Below are 14898 nucleotides of genomic sequence, written 5' to 3' on the forward strand. Positions count from 1 at the left end.
GCCCTAGGATACATAATGAACAAGGGCAGTCAACTAAAATTAAAAAAGGACAAACCACAAAACAGGATAAGGACAATCATCAGGCCCTCACTCCAAAAACCGCTCCAATCCCACCTACAAAAAACATGACACTGCCTTCTGCCGGTAAACGCAAAAGACATCTACCACCAATATGAATAATTGTAAACCAAGCACAAGCATACTGGTGTGTGCCCCCTCTGACGGGATCTGCTCTTCTTTTAACTTCTTATGCCCTGGTTTTTACACAAGAAAGGCTTATTAAATTATGCAAATGAGCCTTATGGACGCCGGGCTACATAGGTGTTAATAGAGACTGGAGCCCCTCAGGGTCATTTGAATAATTTTTAAAGCCTTTTATTGTTAAAAACAAGGACATGGGAAGCTTGAATAAGAGTGGATCTTGCCAGAGGGGGCACACACCAATATATCAGTGTGCTTGATTTACAATCCTTCATCCTGGTGGTAGATGTCCTTTAAGAATGCAATCTATTAGATTCCCAATACCTAATGCAATGGAACACTGCATCAAACCTCAACAGGCTCTGTCTCAGTGGTATCTCTGGTGGGAAGCAAATGGCACAAAAACCATGGCCTACTCATACAACTGCATCCATTTCTAGTGCTACAGTGGATGTATAGACCAATACAATTCAGGGTCAGTTCTATCATCAACTAAATGATATTATATGTAGCAAAACATATTCACCTATCAATGTTATTTAGGTGTAAAAAGGCATCTAAACCCTTCTTGAAGCTCTCTGCTAACTCTGCTGTGACCGGCGCCTGAGGCAGACTGTTCCACAGATTAACAGTTTTCATAGTAAAAAATCCCTGTTGATGAAACCTTGTTTTCTCCAGATGGAGACAGTGCCCCATCGTCTTTTGATTTGCTTTAATCTGAAACAACTTTCCACCAAATTTTTTGTATGGACTGTTTATATATTTATATAAATTGATTGTGTCCCCTTGTAGTCATCTCTTTTCCAGACTAAATAAACTAGTTGTTTTAATCTTTCCCTTATCATTTTTGTGGCTCTTCGTTGAACCCTCTCCTGCTCTAGGGCATCCTCTTTATGGACCAAACCAATACCTTGTACAGTGGTAATATTACATCCCTATCCCGAGAGTCTATACCACTTTTGATACATGACAAGATCTTGCTGGCTTTAGAGGCAGCTGATTGACATTGCTCCCTTGTTGCTTATCAACAAGGGACTCTCCAAGATGTACTTCCCCAAGGACATATGTTGTCTGTGGATTATTAGCCCCAAGGTGCATAACCTTACATTTATCCACATTGAATGTCATTTGCCAATTGGATGACCAAACACTCAGTTTGCCCAAGTCACCCTGCAGCCTAAGAACATCCTCCATAGACTACACAGCTTGGTGTCATCTGCAAAATGGACACAGTGCTATTAATTCCTACCTCTATATCATTAATAAATATATTAAACAGTATTGGGCCAAGAACAGAACCCTGGGGTACACCACTCATAACTGGTGACCATTCCGAGTAGGAATCATTGACCACAACTCTCTGGATACGATCCTTTGCAAATGATTCCTGCCAAATAAATAGATCAGGCGTCTATGAGGGACAATGTCAAATGCCTTTTCAAAATCCAAGAGCACATTAACCTCAGCAGCTCCTCCGTCTAGGCATCTGCTCACCTCTTCATAGAAGCAGATCAGGTTAGTCTGACAACTTCTATCCTTAGTAAACCCATGCTGGCTGTCACTAATTATACTATTTGATGTCACATACTCCAGTATATAGTATTTTACTAACCCTTCCAATATTTTCCCCACACTGGATATTAAGCTTATAGGCCTGTAATTGCCTGGCGAAGTTCTTGAGCCTGTTTTAAATACTGGCACAACATTCGCCTTGCACCAGTCACTTGGCACCACACCAGACATTAGGGCATCCCTTAAGATTTGAGATAGCGGTAGCTATAGGTTACCTAAATCAGATTTTTGTAGCCCCACATATACAGTGCTAAAGCAATCCCTATCCAGATTTTTAGGGAGTTTTAAAGGGAAACTGTTATTATCAGGTTTTCACCATTAATCCTAAAGACAATGTTTGTCTAAATTTGTGTATAAAAATCTGTAGCCTATATCTATCTAAAATCACTTTTAAAAAGCAGCCCCCGTCTTGCCAGGAAATTGGCAAGTCACAAGGGACATGTTTTCTCTTCATCAACATGTCTCTCAACTTTTTCATTTCCCTCTCCTTAGGAATTCCTTTCAGGGATTCACACAAAGCCAATGTCTCCCTCACCTCCCTCATCCCCATACCTGATGAAGGTAAGAACAAGGAAGTTGAGGAAGACCTTGCTGAAGAGAAAACACACTCCTTGTGACTTGGCGCGTCTCCTGAAAAGGTGGCATAAACGTAATTAAAAAAGAGATGTGGTCGAGTTGCTGTTGGTGGTGCTGATGGAGTTGTAAGCAGGAGCCAGGGTGTGTAGCATATACTGGTGGTGTACACTACCTCAGTAGGCCACACTAAGTTGAGGCATTGGTCAATACATGGCAGACAGTGCCTTAACTTCCATGAGATTATCTTCAATACGCTCAACCTTTCTTTTCTTTCTTTCAGTGTAGAGCCTGTCACCTCAACCCCTTCAAAACATGTGGGGGTGTGGATGGTGGACCATCACAAGAGATCTACAATGAGAATGAAACCCAACTACAGTAACTTTCTGCAATGTGCAGACCGAGAAGGAGGACAGGGGTGAGGGATTGGGAGTAGAAGAATCAAGGGGTGATGATGAAGTCGTAGACCCTACATGTGTGGAAGGCAGTGACGAAGGCAGGGACGAGAAGGTGGTGAACATGAAGCCCGAGGCAGTCAGCAGAACTAGTAAAAGAGTACCAAGTCACACCAGTCAGCACATAGCCAAGTTGTTGCCTTCTACAACCTGCACCTAAGTATCCAGCAAACAAAGGCCATCCCACTGGATGTCTGTGGCACAGCATTTTTTCTCCCAGAAAGAAGAAGACAGAACATGTGTCATTTGCAAGCGGTGCTGCCAGTCAATTAAGTGCAGCTTTCATCTTAACAGTGCGAGCTTCGTAGCTTTTTATATACTAATTAATAGAGATAAAGCGGAAGTTTGGCCCATCGTACACACAAGCTATAGTGCTAATTAGGAGCATTTCCAAATTACAATTGTGGCATTCCAGCTCCAAAATGCTTGGGTGAGTCGTAGTAGTGATTAATAGCACTTCACCACCAATAACTGTGCCTCCATGAGGGGCATTTGTTTGATAAAGCTATTCTGGCCATAATGGAGAAAGTAATTGTGGCACAGATCGAAGAAGAGGAGGAACAGCTTTCAAACCAGTGTGCACATGGCTGGCAGGGTGGGATGCTGGACCAGTGGTCTAACCAGCAGGCACTTTTGGAGGAGGAAAGGAAGGAGTTTTTCCTCACAGCAGGGAGACACTTGGAGCAGCTCTCGGGTGTCAATGGAGCGTGGCTGGGGAGATGCAGAGGAGGAGGAGAATGATGATAGCTTGTCCTTGTCCCTAGGCAGCCTGGCCCACAAGAGTCACAATATGCTCCAGTGCCTGTGCACCAAGTTGTACTGGTAATAACCAGTTTTGTTTACTTAGTGGCCACCCAGCTGGAGCCTCACTACAAGGATAGCGTAGCATTCTTATTTGTACTAGTAGAGCGTGAGTCAAAAATGAGGGAATCCAAATACGAATTGATGCGGATCTTACTGCCAGATTTACCATCCGACATTGAGAGATAAATCACAGCATGGGGAGGAGGAAGTCTCCAAAGCAAAAGGAACACCAGTTCTACCTCAGGAGGTAGTGTGAGCAAAGCCACAATTCTCTTACACCTCCACCAACATCAGATATGACATGTAGTACCAGAAAGCAAGTTCCGCATTCTGCAGTACCTAAATTTTAACTTTAAATTGTAAAATCCACATTACCTAAACTTGAAATTATTATATTCTGCGTTGCTTGAATTCTAACGTAAAATTGTCAGATTCTGCATTACCTGAATTTAAACTTGAAATTGTTAAATACCACAGTAACTAGATTTGGAAGGATGTATGGTTTTTCTATGGCTTCTTTAATCCTCTATATAAATAACTTTATCTGAACACACACATCACTTTTAAAGGAAATCAACCATTTGAAAAAAAAACTGTCCTCTGCTAGTTTTGACACGCCGGAATCACTTAGAAAAAAACTTCTTATTCGCAGCCCAGAGCACAGGGACGAGATGGCCGGTGCTCCGGGCTGCTAAGTATGCACGCCCCTGCACGTCCCTTTCCTGTGAATTCATGCCTTGTGCATTCATAATTAGCACCACACATCTTGTCCCTGCACTGCGTGCGGCTAATTATATGTTTCTTTTCTAGGTGATCCCGGCGCGTCAAGACGAGCAGAGGATAGTATTGGGATCAACATCGAGAGGAGCGGAGGTGAGTATTTCTAGGGTTATTTTGATTTCCTTTAACTGCTGTGAATGCGTTTTTATGTTTTTACTATTATTTCTGTTTATTACATTTTTTATGTTATGGTATTATTTTAAGTACTTTCCGTAGCCTATTTTGGGCCAGTCAACAGCCTTGTTATTCTCACAATTTTGCAGCCTTCTAGCCCTTAGTACCTCAAATTTACAGCCATTTTAGGCTGCAAAAATTCAAGCCCCCATAGATGAGGTTTAAATAAGGTTTATGTTTATATTCATGCTGAAGTCCAGATCGCAAACCAAATTTATTCCCAGTGTTTGGGCGAACTCATTGAACCTGGATTTCGCCAAATCTGCTCATCCCAAGTAACTACCTTTCCTCCGTTTCATCTTCTGGAAGTTTAGAAAGGATAAGACAAGGGGCTGGAATGACACAAAACTTGATTTATCTACACAGAATTTTTTCTGTTTTCCATAATATTTAAAGATCTGTATGGGAGCTGTAAAATGTTTATGATAAGGGGAAGATCAGCTTTCGTTGCATGGAGTTATCCTAAAAGTGCTCATGCTTCTATATACAGTAGCTTGATTCTTGTTAAACTGGAATGCTATTGTTTACAGGCAGCCTAATACATATTTCCGTAAGGTTTTTATCATTCAGTAAAAGGTCTGTCATCATTAAATTATTAGTACAAAATATAACTAAAAGAGCAGATTCCAAAATGTGTGATGATGTGTGATTTCCTAAGGCAGAGACCTCAGGCAATTCTAATCTCTGCTATAAGTAGATCCTTTTTTCCGATTCTGCAGCCAGCCTAGAGTTAAAATTCTCCATGTCTAACAGTTTGCTGTGCTAATGTGATATGTTACTGTACTGTCACCGGAGAACATCCATATGTAGCGGCTGAATAATAGATGAACCAGAACCTCATCAGAAATGAGTACACTTGCACAATGGAGGTTTGTTATGCCTAAGAGATGGCACAGCTGATTGTTTTGTAAATGAAGGCTGCAGTTATTTTGTATCTATATTATTCTGAATCACCTCATTTAAAAAGTTGACTTTAGGGAAAGTGGAGCTCATTTCTTACTCATTTCTTTGTCTGATTTTCCAGTACATTGTGTAGTCTGCACTGCATTGCAGCACACTGCTACTAGCAACGATAAGCTTGTGACGTCCACAAAAATGAGTGCACCAGATCTAGCCCAAAATATTTACCAGGCCATTTATGATGAATTGGCGGATTATAATACACCATTTAAGTAGTCAAATTGACAATTTAAGACATTCACATGCTGCAAGAAACCGACACTAGACAATTTGCTTTGTCTTTCTAGTTAAATAGGATCACAATTTGAATGAGACCTATGGTGATAAAGGGAAAGATCAGGAAATTATAATTAAAAGTAGGTACCCCTTCTCTTGAAATTTCTTGTCCCTAAAACTTTTACTTAGATGGAATATTCCATATAGTAATGGTCATTCTTTGGATAGATTAATCATGTATTTTTGCTTCCCCAGGCACCAGACTTATAATGTCACTTAATTTATTAAGTTCTGTTTTCTGTATCCTTTTTATTTTACCAAACTTTCTATTTTTGTACTGTATATATTATATGTTACCTTTTTGTATGATAATTCCTTTGTTTGTAAGCACTGTCCTTTTTTATATTAAACTGCACTTTGCTTAAATGCTTTATTTGTTCTAGTGAATGTTACCTAAATGAATTGATAAATTAGTGAGAGTTATATTGTATTTGGCACAGTCCATACAGGGTGTCTCGTCAGCCTCACATATGATGAGTGGTGGCAGCTAAAATTAGTTTAGGCTTTGGAGGGCGCGTAAAGCTGCCAGAGGGGCACAGGCTTCCTTCCTGAACCTTAGTCCGTGATCCTGACAAGACCCATTGATAGACAATAATCCTATTGTTATTTGACACATGACTACATATAAGAGCCGCAAGTCGCTTGTGTGACTAAACACATTGGTTACAAAAAGGTCCACAGGACCTCCCTGAGACCCATTGGTTTAAAACATAACCTTTATTTGTGTCAACCAATAAAAATAAATAATATATTATACTTTCCTATTAGTGAACTTCAACACAAAACATTAAAAATCTACAAATCAATGGTGTTGTCTACATATTCATAAATTGTCACCGTGTGCGGGTAGGAGAAAGTATGACACGGCGCCGTATGCTGAGAAAAGATAGGACATGTCCTATCTTTTCACAGCTATGGAACGGTATGGTGCTGTGCGTGTGCGGCACCATTCCGCTCCGGTTTGGCGCCGTACCCCCATTGTCGGGGGATGTATATGCGACATATATACGACGCTGTATATACGTCCCCTGAATGGCCGTGCAATTTCAGCCTAACACTGTAAACTATCACAATCACACTCTATTGCCGTTAAGCTTGGCTCCAAAGTCGGTAGTTTACATGTTAAGTGACTGGATTGGTAAAGCAGTCCCTGTGCATATATATGTGCTCACATTGTCTCTCCTATTACACCAGATCATTGCTTAGATAACTATATGGGCAACACTCATCTCAACACTATAGCCCCCCCCACCCCGACATTTTGCCAAAGATATGTTGTCCTCAGGGTGCCAGGGCTACATCGGACCTTTTTTGTAACTACTGTTGAAGCATATATGGGCCCAGTTGAACACCACATCCACTAATGTGATTCCATTTACTAAACACATTGGGACACATTTATTAAAAATGTAGGAATGTGCACTAAATGTGCTCTTTCCGTGTATAATGCTCAGTGAGACCGATTTATTAAGAACGTGCGCCAGTCTCTTCCCTGCACTGGCCCAACAGAGTTCACCAACTTTTTTGTGGTGCACCTTTAACGTAGAGCGTGCAACAGACTTGGTAAATGTGCCCCAATATTTTCATAGTATAAGATTTATCTGGCCTGTAAGTAAGCTCTAAAAAGTTGTTATGTTTTTATCATTATAGTTATTGTTATATAACTATAATTTGTTAGTATTGTAATTTTTAGCATTTTTACATCAGTTTGTAATCGTTTGAATAGGGCTTCAGTATATAATTTGGCCCTTATAACTAATAGAACTTTATAACAATTCAATATACACATGCATTTATATTTATCGGAAGATTATCAGGCCTGAACCAGTTACTTACTAAATAAAATCCCAGTTTGAGAATCATGGGTTAATCTTTATGTCTCTGACATGCTGGTATTCCATACAAGTTTATTTCATGGTTAAAGGGCCAAAACAGGACACGCTTTTCCTTCCTTCTTATCAAGTGTTATCCTCACCTAGTAATTTCCAAATGAAGTTTCATTGATAGCAAGATCAGAAGCACATTTATAGCAATTTAGGCATACCATACTTGAATATGAAAAAGAATTTAAACCAATATTCAAATCTGTGGATTACTGAGGCCAAACATCTCATTGCAGCAGTAGGAGCAGCAGCCACCATACCTAATTGACCACTTCACACCTTCAAAGTAGTTCTGTGCTTAGCAGATGAGAGTTTACCTTATACTGTGCAAGTATCACCCTAAACACTAGAGGCTGCACTACGAGGGTTGTTTTCTCCTTTTTTCAAAAACAAATTGGTTACCCTGATGGTCCACAACTTCATATTTGTATACCCTCCACAGGGGGCCATAGAAAGGCCATATACCCCAGTATTTTAACAGATATATGATATGTTACCTTTAGAGATGAGCGAGTATACTCGTCCGAGCTTGATGCTCGTTCGAGTATTAAGGTACTCGAAACGGCTCGTTGCTCGGACGAGTATTTCCCCTGCTCGAGATCGAGCATTTAATTAAAAAAACACAGTGAAGAACAGTGAAGAATAGAATAAAAACAGTGAACACAGTGAACACAGGATCATTTAAGTGAAAAACACAGTGAAGAACACAGTGAAGAATAGATTACAGATGTTCGGCACATCTGCTTACTTGTCGGAAGATACGCGCGGAACGGCAGCAGGGAGACATCAAGCAGCACGGGGGAGACATCAAGCAGCAGGGAGACATCAAGCAGCACGGGGGAGACATCAAGCAGCACGGGGGAGACATCAAGCAGCACGGGGGAGACATCAAGCAGCACGGGGGAGACATCAAGCAGCACGGGGGAGACATCAAGCAGCACGGGGGAGACATCAAGCAGCACGGGGGAGACATCAAGCAGCACGGGGGAGACATCAAGCAGCACGGGGGAGACATCAAGCAGCACGGGGGAGACATCGGGCAGCGAGGGGGAGACATCGGGCAGCGCGGGGGAGACATCGGGCAGCGCGGGGGAGACATCGGGCAGCGCGGGGAGACATCGGGCAGCGCGGGGGAGACATCGGGCAGCGCGGGGGAGACATCGGGCAGCGCGGGGGAGACATCGGGCAGCGCGGGGGAGACATCGGGCAGCACGGGGAGACATCGGGCAGCACGGGGGAGACATCGGGCAGCACGGGGGAGACATCGGGCAGTGCGGGGAGACATCGGGCAGCACGGGGGAGACTTCGGGCAGCACGGGGGAGACTTCAGGCAGCACGGGGGAGACTTCAGGCAGCACGGGGGAGACATCGGGCAGCACGGGGGAGACATCGGGCAGCACGGGGGAGACATCGGGCAGCACGGGGGAGACATCGGGCAGCACGGGGAGACTTCAGTGGAAGAAGAGGAGCGGATCCCGGGACAGCATATCACCCCGACAAGTAAGCAGATGTGCCGAACATCTGTAATCTATTCTTCACTGTGTTTTTCACTGTGTTTTTCACTTAAATCATCCTGTGTTCACTGTTTTTATTCTATTCTTCACTGTTCTTCACATCTGCTAACTTGTCGTGAGATAATATACGCACGGAACAGTGAAGAATAGATTGCAGATGTTTGCATACATCTACTAACTTATGAGAAGACATTCTTTTTCAATTAAATAACACATTTTATTCCCGAACCATGGTCCCTTTGAAAAATGCTCGGGTCTCCCATTGACTTCAATGGGGCTCGTTATTCGAGACGAGCACTCGAGCATCTGGAAAAGTTCGTCTCGAATAACGAGCACCCGAGCATTTTAGTGCTCGCTCATCTCTAGTTACCTTCTAAGGATAATAAAATAGCTCTTCAAAGCAAAGAACATAAAATGAGCTTTTGGAATGAGGAATTTGAAGGTCTGATACAAAACTCCATAATGCTATATAAATAAATGAATACAACAAAACTCATGCCCAGGCAGATGCAGGACATGTGATGTGGACAAGTGACCAGCGGTCCTGTGTCTCCTCCGTAGGGACAAAGTAGCTGATGATTAACCCTTTCAGGACCTGGCCCTTTTTTGTTTTTTCATTTTCATTTTTTACTCCCCATGATCAAAAATCCATAACTTTTTTATTTTTCCATGTACAGAGCTGTGTGATGGCTTATTTTCTGCGTAACAAATTTCACTTCATAGTGATGGTACTGAATATTCCATGCCGTGTACTAGGAAGCGGGAAAAAAATTCCAAATGCAGTGAAATTGGTAAAAAAACACATTTGTGCCGTCTTCTTGTGGGCTTGGATCTTACGGATTTCACTGTGCACCCCAAATGACATGTCTACTTTATTCTTTGGGTCTGTGCGATTACGGGGATACCAAATTTATATAGGTTTTATAATGTTTTCATACATTTAAAAAAATGAAAACCTCCTGTACAAAATTTTTTTGGGGGATTTTGCCATCTTCTGGCGCTAATAACTTTTTTATACTTTGGTGTACTGAGCTGTGGGTGGTGTCGTTTTTTGTGGATTTTGATGACGTTTACAATGTTATCAATTTTAGGACTGTTCGACCTTGTGATCACTTTTTATATAATTTTTAAATTTTTTTAAATGACAAAAAAAAGTGCCATTTTCGACTTTGGGCGCGATTTTCCGTTACGGGATTAAACACAGTGAAAAACCGTTATCATATTTTGATAGATCGGGCATTTTCGGACGTGGCGATACCTAATGTGTTTATGATTTTTACTGTTTATTTATATTTATATCAGTTCTAGGGAAAGGGGGGGATTTGAGTTTTTAGGGTTTTTTATTATAATTTTTTTTTTTTTACTTTTTTTATTTTTATTTTTAGTACTTTTCAGACTCCCTAGGGTACTTTAACCCTAGGGTGTCTGCACGATCCTATCATATACTGCCATACTACAGTATGGCAGTATATGGGGATTTTACTACTCATACATTACAATGTGCTGATAGCACATTGTAATGCATGGGTTAACCCGAAGTAGCCACGGGTCTTCGTGACGTCATCGGGGAGCGGCGATCCTCGAAAAGACGGCGGCGCCCATGCTAGCACCGATCGCGGGTGTTACCGGTAAGCCTTTGCTGCAATATGCAGCAAAGACTTACCGGCTATGGAAAGGGCTCAGCGCGTGAGCCCTCTCCATGCACCCGCGGCCGACCCGTGATGTGCTATTACATCACGGATCGTGAAAGGGTTAAAGGGCCAGTAGCATGTCAATTCTCCATATGGAAAACTACCATCTAAATCCATCATGATAAACCAGGAACACTTACTCGTGGATCCTGGCACTGTGACTGTGGTAATCTTCTTATATTGGTTATCAATGGCCTCCTTGCTTCTAAAATCAAAATTTTAAATTATGCTAATGATCCCTAGCTACCCTAGCTTTGTTATCTGTCTGGCTGTTACACTGTCTCACCCTACCACCTGATTCTTCAGCACTTCCTATGGTATCCTCTGAATTTCATAAGTATGATTATAAAAGTTGATTTTAGAAGGAAGGAGACCTCAGATAACAAATATAAAAAAATTACCACAATCACTGTGCCTGGATCTATGAGTAAGTTTCCTTGGTTTATCGTGGTGGAATTTGATGGTAGATTTATTTTAAAGAAGCAGGTTTGCTCAGGCTTGTGTGGAATTTTGAATCCCCTGCTGTTATCCATCAGAATCCAGTGTACGTATGACTTGGCTCACCCTTAGATCATACAGCTATCTTGACAGTGAAGAAAAAACAAAGGACGGCGCCTCGGGTGATACCTTCCAGCAAAGAAGAGAAGTAAACCCGCCCCTATATGGGGTGCTCACCTGTCAACGTCTTGTTTTAAGGCAGGAAACCCCAGAATTGTTTCCTGGAGGTAGATGGTATTCCTCTTGCCCAGAAAAGTTGAATCCCAGTATAGAAAAGCAGCCACTAGCCAAAGTAGATTTCCCAAATAGTCCCAAAAATGGGGAACTTGGAATCAATGTAAATGTAAGTCGGAAAAATTAATGGCAAAACTTGTGGCACTATTTACCAGGGATATTTACCAACTCTCAAAAAAAGGCTGATAGTAAAAGTAAACCTCAAGTATAATAATTAAGGTTTATTTATAGCTAAAAATCAGAGATGGCGAATTTGTTGAAACTCGGTTCGACCCAATTCAACAAATTTTTTCGAAAAAATTAAATATGCATAGGGAGCGTGGTTTGGTCTTCAAACAATGCTGTGTTTTAGTATGACACACACATGACAGCCACCGCTCTTGGAATCGCTTAACTCTTCACTTCCATGTGCAATTACAGAGGCCAGCTTCACCAAATAAGTGAAGCGGGAATGCAGCCTGACAAGGTAACGCCGAGCTGAGGGCCAACATCACTTCATCAACATCACCACTATAACATCAAAGAGTGCACTGACATCAGATGATTTCATAGATTACGACAGAACCTGTTCTGTTAAACGCAGATACATGTAGAATCCCCCAAAAAGAGTGCAGAGGGTGTCGGCAATAAGTTTGCATTGACGTCACTGATCATTTTGCCCTTCAATGCATCCACCAGTGTCCGCTTTCAATCAGCCAGTAATCTATCATCAGTATTGCTAAAGCCAAAAAGAAACAGGAGTGGGTCCAAAACAGAGATGAGCAGTAAATTGGATATTTGCATGTCCTCTGTGTTCTGTACGCACTCCTGCTTTTGGCTATCAATCCTGAGGCTTTTCATTCCTTTTGACAGATGAAATGAAGGGGGAAATTAAACATAGTGGCAACGTCATAGAGCGATGGAGGGTGAAAACAACATTATGGAAATCACAGGGTGTTCCACTGAGATAGCGGTCATTTGGCAGCAGCATGAGTAGGCCACAGAGTATCAATAGTTGATACCTCTGCCAGGTGAGACCTGGTCTAAAACAGATTGGGGCTCATTTACTAAGGCTCCGAACAACGTACTTTCATCGGGTTTCCCGAATATTTCCGATTTGCGCCGATTTGCCCCAGGATTTTGGCGCATGCGACCGGATTGTGGCGCATTGGCGCCATCTTTCACGCGACAGAAATTGGGGGGCGTGGCCATTGGACAACCCGACGGATTCGGAGAAACCTCAGAATTTAAAAAATGAATTGTGTCGCAAGATCAAGCACTTACATGCACCAGGAAGAAGCAGGTGAACTCCGGTGGACCTCGGTGCAGCAGTGACACCTGCAGGAACTCGGGTGCACGACCTTAGTGAATACCGGCAGATCCGAATCCACGTTGGACAATGCGCCGCGGGATCGCGAATGGACCGGGTAAGTAAATGAGCCCCATTGAGTCTGTATCTGAGAGCTCAGATCCTCTTAGTAGATACAGAACCCCGGTGGGAATTTTGAGAGTTTAAAACACTAGTCTTAACAAATTCCCCCCATAAAGCTAAAGAGTTTATGTTTTTATGACTCTTTGGTGTCGTTCATACTAAATTGACACACTATATTGAGCTGAAAAGAGTCCGTAGAACAGCTGACAGTACATCAATCCTTAGGAGTGAAATTGGAGTTTTCTGCTTGGTGGAATACATGATAAATGATTGGATTTAGAAAAGCTTAGAAAAACAGCATATCTTAGGGTATGACTTTGAACTCAGCAGGGGACCAAACTCAGTGTTGAATGAATACACATATTTATCTAGCACTCATTAGTATATGACTGGCAAAATCCTTTCTTGAGTCGACTTTGATATTCGGAATACGATTTTGGCTCCTCTCGTAAAACCTGCCGTTCTTTGCCAAGTGAATATACAATAATGTATTTACTTTGACACTGCAAATATAATGCAGGCTACACTCACTTTGTGTCTCTGTTGGAGCATTCCCCATGAAATTGCTCTTTGCTAGTTTGAAACCCAAGCAAGGAAATTCCAGTAGAATAATTTGCCTTGTACAGAAATCAATAGCCTCATATCTTCAAGCATTTCTACAATCAATATCAAATACCATCAACCACAGCTGGAAATAATCTCTGTACCAGTCTTGTCCAGTGCAAGTCATTCAGCAGAAACAATGCACTAATGAATATTTTTTGCCAGCTCTATAGTCTGATGGAAAGCCATATATTGTGTCACATAAAGATGCAACACCAACCGTGTATACACTTATAACCATATTGTAAATAGCTGTGATTTTTCAAAGCTTAAATTGAAGCAAAATTATACATGTCAACTAGGTCATTACAACCAAATAGGTAAAATCCATTTGTGCAATGGATCATGCACAAAGTCTGCTTTTTTCCTTTCTTTTTTTTCAGTACAGGCAGTCCCGGGTTACGTACAAGATAGGTTCTGTAGGTTTGCTCCTAAGTTGAAAGTTTATATAAGTCGGAACTGTATATTTTATCAATGTAACTATAGATGGCCGATGTTTTTGAAAATTTTTGATTTGCCCTGAATCGAATTGTGACAAATCACGGTAAAAAACAGACATTTCCTGGCTGCAGAGAGCCTGTAGAGTGTTGTAGAGCATTGTCTCATGCTTAAATATGCAAAGGGAAAGTGGTTTGGTCTTCAAACAATGCTGTGTTTTAGTATGACACACACATGACATCCGCTGCTCTTAGAATCGCTTCACTCTTCAATTCCAAGGGCATGTACAGAGGCCAACTTCACCAAATAAGCAAAGCGGGAACGCAGCCTGAAAAGGTACTGAAAAGGACTGAGTTCAGGGCCAAGATCCCACTATAACATCAAAGAGTGCACTCTTTTTACACAAACAGAAGTAGATCCTAAACAGAGATGACCAGTAAATGGGATATTTGCATGCCCTCCATGTTCTGTATCCACACTTGCTTTTGGCTATCAATCCTGAGGCTTTTCATTCCTTCTGACAGATGAAATGAAGGGGAAAACTAAACATAGTGGCAACGTCATAGAGGGGTTGAGGGTGAAAACAGCATTATGGAAATCACGCGGTGTTCCAGGGAGACAGCAGTCACTTGGCAGCAGCATGAGTAGGCCACAGAGTGGCACATTAATACAATGTAGAGGTGGCGGCAACCTAGTAAGCCACAGAGTGGCACAATGATGGAGTATGGAGGTGGCGGAGAGTTTCAGAGCCTGGTAAAGTTGGTGGGAAGTGAATGGAGCAACTGGAAGCAGATGTTTGGCATCAGGCGGGGCAGGTAGTTAGATCCAGAC

The sequence above is a fragment of the Engystomops pustulosus genome, chromosome 11 (genome assembly GCF_040894005.1).
Source record: "Engystomops pustulosus chromosome 11, aEngPut4.maternal, whole genome shotgun sequence".
Lineage (NCBI taxonomy): Eukaryota > Metazoa > Chordata > Amphibia > Anura > Leptodactylidae > Engystomops > Engystomops pustulosus.